This window comes from Sander lucioperca, chromosome 11 (assembly GCF_008315115.2).
Source record: "Sander lucioperca isolate FBNREF2018 chromosome 11, SLUC_FBN_1.2, whole genome shotgun sequence".
NCBI classification, from domain to species: Eukaryota; Metazoa; Chordata; class Actinopteri; order Perciformes; family Percidae; genus Sander; species Sander lucioperca.
In genome coordinates, this window is record NC_050183.1 from 24,556,388 (window position 1) to 24,561,387 (window position 5,000).

Genomic DNA, 5,000 nt, shown 5'->3' on the forward strand with positions numbered 1-5,000 from the left:
TCGCCATGGTGACACATTTCCATCCAGTGATGTCTCTCTCTGTATCAGCTGACACACACACACACACACACACACACACACACACACACACACACGCACACACTCAGCTCACTGCTGCAGTCGCTGGCAAAGCATGCTGGGGAAGAAATTCCCGGGAGGATAACGAATCAGACGGAGACATGAAACGAGCATTAAAAGGTGCAGTTGCTATGGCGACGGATGATCTGATGCGGGTGACCCCGATATGAGACAACGGTGAAGAGAAACAGGAAGACAAAGACTCTCTCTCATTCCCCCTGCTCTGGCGTTCCCCCTCTCATTCCCCCTGCTCTGGCGTTTCCCCCCTCTCATTCCCCCTGCTCTGGCGTTTCCCCCCTCTCATTCCCCCTGCTCTGGCGTTCCCCCTCTCATTCCCCCTGCTCTGGCGTTCCCCCTCTCATTCCCCCTGCTCTGGCGTTCCCCCTCTCATTCCCCCTGCTCTGGCGTTTCCCCCCTCTCATTCCCCCTGCTCTGGCGTTCCCCCTCTCATTCCCCCTGCTCTGGCGTTCCCCCTCTCATTCCCCCTGCTCTGGCGTTTCCCCCCTCTCATTCCCCCTGCTCTGGCGTTTCCCCTTGATTGACCTAATAATATATTAAACGCTGCATGTATTTACATTAAAAGTGCATCATGTGTCTGAACAAAGAAAGTCAACCACCCCCACTCCCAGCATGCATCTCTCTCTCTCTCTCTCTCTCTGTCTCCCTGGGGACTGTCTGGTTACCGCGGCAACCGCATCCTTCAGGCAAGGAGAGGAGGAGGAGGAGGAGGAAGAAGAGAAAATGGCGTCTGTGTGTGGAGAGCAACATGCAGTCAAACATCCACAAACACGTTATGTATTGCGTAAAAATATCTAATTCATTCTAAAGTCATTTGCATATTTAAACTTAAAGGGATACTTCACCGATTTAGCATTGAGCTTCGTATCAGTAGAAACACGGTAGTATTTTTGAATGACCGTGCTTCCCTCCCTCATGTCTCCCTGAGAGGAGAGATCTCTGGATTGTGGGTCTGCAAAAAATCTTCCGATGACGTAAAACGACGATTTTTGCGTCAACGGAAGATTTTTGCCCAGAGGCAAAGGACTACAGCCAGTACTAGGAGCTACTTCCGCATAGCCCGTAGGGGGTTGGACTCCGGCATTCTCCGAAATCTCACGAACCAAAACGACTGTCAGCCATCTTGAATCCTCGCGTAGCTTAGTGGCTTCTCAGCATCAAAACTTTAGATAGATAGATTTATTCGGAGAATATGCAGGACACTTTATTACAGACGGAATACTCCACACAGCTTCACCCGCCGGCTATGGAGACCAGCGGTGCAGCTCGATGCCTCTGGCCGGTGAAGGGACATCATCAGCGGGGGACGTTGAACGAGTTTGCCTGTGGAAAACTAACGCTAGTCAGCCACCTGTTCCATCAATCCTGCTTGCAAGCGTCCGCTCATTAGACAACAAACTGGACTACATCCAACCAACGAAACTCCCAACGCGAGTTCAGAGACTGCTGTGTTTTTGTTGTTGTGGAAACAATTGCTGTATCGGACTATCCAGCTACCAGTCTAGCTACTCTACTAGCTCTGTCGCCGAGTAAGGCTAGCTAGTGGAGGTGAGCTGTGTTAACACTGACTGCCTGGTGCAGAAATGGGGGTGCTTGTATCCAACTAACTGCTGGTGGAGTTTGTGACTGTTAAATGCCGACCATTCTACAATACACGCAAATTTGTATACTCGGTGATACAGTCTACCAAGCGCTAATGCTAGTAGCTAGCTATGTGTTAGCTGAACTTTACGGAGCATATCATGTGTGTCCATTGGAGGGACAGTCGCAGCTAACGAAACCCCTAATGTTCACAAAAAGTCATTAAATTGAAATTGGACACCATAGTTAGCTTTATAAGACCTTGGGGTAGATGTTATGTAAGTGGCGTGACGAAATTCAAACTGTAAATATACGAAAGTTATGCCGAAAGTGTAGCAACGATCGTTTCCCATAGGATTAAATGGGACACATAGCCTAGCTAGCAGCTCCGGAGCTCCGCGGAGTCCAGTAACCGAGAAACGATGACTTTCACTGGGTATGGAGGTTGCCACTTTCTCGTCAGACTGTGTGGAGCTCCTAACACACACACACACACACACACGCACACACACACGGAGCAGTATGTCCTGTATGTCCCTTATACCGGCTAACGATATTACGAATCCCACTATGGCCACGCCAAGGTTGTCGCTCTGGGACGCATCGCTCTGGGACGGGCGAGTCTAATGCTGGGAGGGAAAAAATTACAGTATACTCTCTACAAAAAATTAGACTACACCACTCGAACGTAAACCGATGTGTTCAGGTCCTACACCCTGACCAATCGGCTATCCTAAGCCTAGTCGAGGTCAATGCCTAACGCCAACCAATCGACCACTATGGACACGCCAATGGGTCTTGGCTTGGCCATAGTGGGATTCGTAATTTTGCTACCGGCTAACGTATTTCAAGATGACGCATGAATATGGAGTGTCTATCCCATAGACAGTAAAAAAATGGACACAGCAACGCCATATATTTTTATGGAGACCAGTGAAGTCACCAACTCTAAGCCTCCAACTGAGCTTGAAGACGTAGATGTGACGTGAGCAACCTGTCTGAAAGTTGGAAGTCTTCTGGTAGCTGTGCCAAGAGAAATCTCAATCATTCCCAATCTAGCAGAGACGGAGAGCGTAGGTATATGTAAGGAGATACAACCCAGTCTCACGTCAGTTCGTGAAACGGTCACGTTATTTAATCTATTGATTCGTCTTCACGGGGACGTTTTTCTCGTTTTTATCGCGGTGGCCAGCACAAAAATGTGAAGTAATGTATTTCAATAGGAAGCATATTTCGTGATCACAGCACGAATAAGGTAGAGAGTAGTATGAAAAGCCGAAAACCCACATAGGAGGTTGGTTGGTGGTGGTGGATGAGTCAAACAATACAGGGCTTTCACCCGGGAGAGCGGGGATCACGTCCAGCGTGTGGCCTTTTGTTTCCCCGTTGTTTTCCTAATCACAACCGTCCCGTTATTGTCGCGCGCCCCCCGCGGCCGCCTCCCGGCGTGTGAGGCGTCCTTTCCCCGTTCATCTTTTCCGAAACCCAACCTCTGAATACATGGTTCCCATTTCGTGCTGGCCACCATGAAAAAACGACATAAACGTGTTGTTGTACACAAATCAATAGATTCAAAATAACGTGACAATTACACAAACTGCCGTGAGACCGTGTTGGGAGATGACATAGGCACAGGCTAATTATTGATCACTAAAATGATAGTTAACATTAGTAATTAAACTTAAACAGCTAATGGAAGTCCAAACTGCCTGAGAGCTTCTCCTGTACTATACGGTAATTCCTCTACTATGAGACAGTAAGTCTCGTGGTTATGACCCAATCGTTAGCCTATTTTTATAAAAACGTCTGCTACGGAGCCATAACGTGAGGTACAAGGTAATGGAGCCTTTTATACATTGTCGTGTTTCTTTAGAAATAAACAATGGACAAATAGAGTCTTTAAACTCTTCAGATGTAAAGTTATTCTCTGTCAAAGTGACGTCAACATGAATGGGAGTCAATGGGATGCTAACGGGGGGTAATGGCTTGTTAGCATCAAAATAGCGCCGTAGGAGCTACGCTTGCCAGATGCTCGCTTACCCCCTTGGTCTAACCCAGTTCATGTGAATGGAAATGTAAAATTTCAAGCCAATAGGAATACTTGGAGTTGATGGTGGAGGTAACTATTCATGAAAAAGGACAAGTTTGTGAACGGGCAACACAGATTTTGATAATGAACAACTAAACATGTTACACACTGGACCTTTAAACATGTTGTTTCCGCAATGTCACGGATAAGTACTACACTACCCACAATCCTAAGCGCCACGGCGATGTCTCTGTTACCATGAAAACCTGCGAACGGGCTAGCTAGCTAGCTGCTCCCACTGAAGTCTCAGATGGTTTCTGAACACTTGTTTTAAAGTTTCTGGGAAGAAAATGGACGCTTCGGATTGTTTTTTGGGCTTTTTTTTCACACAGAGAGACACACAACCGCACACACACACACACACACACACACACACACACACACACACACACACACAAACATACACACACACAGGTTTGTGGCACTATCTTTGTGGGGACCCGTCATTGACATAATGCATTCCCTAGCCCCTTACCCTAACCTTGACCATCACCACTAAATGCCTAACCTTAACCCTTACCCTCACCCTAACCATAACATAATTCTAACCCTAATCCTAAAACCAAGTCTTAACCCTCAAACAGCCCTTTAAACTTGTGGGCTCCAGCATTTTGGCCCCACAAAGCTGTCAGGACCTCACTGGACTCCCGGTTTTTGGACCCCACGAATATAGTAAAACAAGAACACACACACACACACACACACACACACACACACACACAAACACACACACGCACGCACGTGCTTTTCTGTGATTAGATATGAGACCATAATAACGCATCAGTGTCAGGTTTATGACACATTATTGCAGGCTATCAAGTTGTTTGTTACATTACCTCTCTGCTGCTCAGCCGCCATTTTGTGCCTTTTCAGATTGATTCTGTCCCCTCCAGTCAGAGGAAAAGTTTCACGTCATTAGGCTACAGAAATGAAGATGGTATAGTATAGTCGCAGAGAAATAATAATCCAGTTGGTTTTCTGTCAAACGAGCTCATCACATGGAGCTTCAGCCAAGAGAAATCCCTTCCTGATGGTGTGTTCAGGGACACTCAGACATCTGACCACTGTTGTTGCCGCTGACAGGCTCAGATTAGGTGTCTGACAACATTATGAAAGGATCCCTACAGAGATAGACCTTTTAGTTAAAGAGTAAGATCCTTTTAGTTTAACATTAAACAGCCCCGAAATCACCATCACCAACCTAAACCAGACTCCATGTAAATAATCAGGACTT

The 5,000-nt window shown here is 46.8% G+C and overlaps 2 protein-coding genes across 2 annotated transcripts in view; one reads left to right on the forward strand and one right to left on the reverse strand.

The window, feature by feature from the left end:
* The window catches only part of apc2 (APC regulator of WNT signaling pathway 2), a 45,822-nt gene that overhangs the window by 38,136 nt on the left and 2,686 nt on the right, over positions 1 to 5,000 (reverse strand). The window lies entirely within an intron of this gene.
* Positions 1 to 5,000, forward strand: part of LOC116066737 (C-type mannose receptor 2-like) — a 20,247-nt gene that overhangs the window by 849 nt on the left and 14,398 nt on the right. The window lies entirely within an intron of this gene.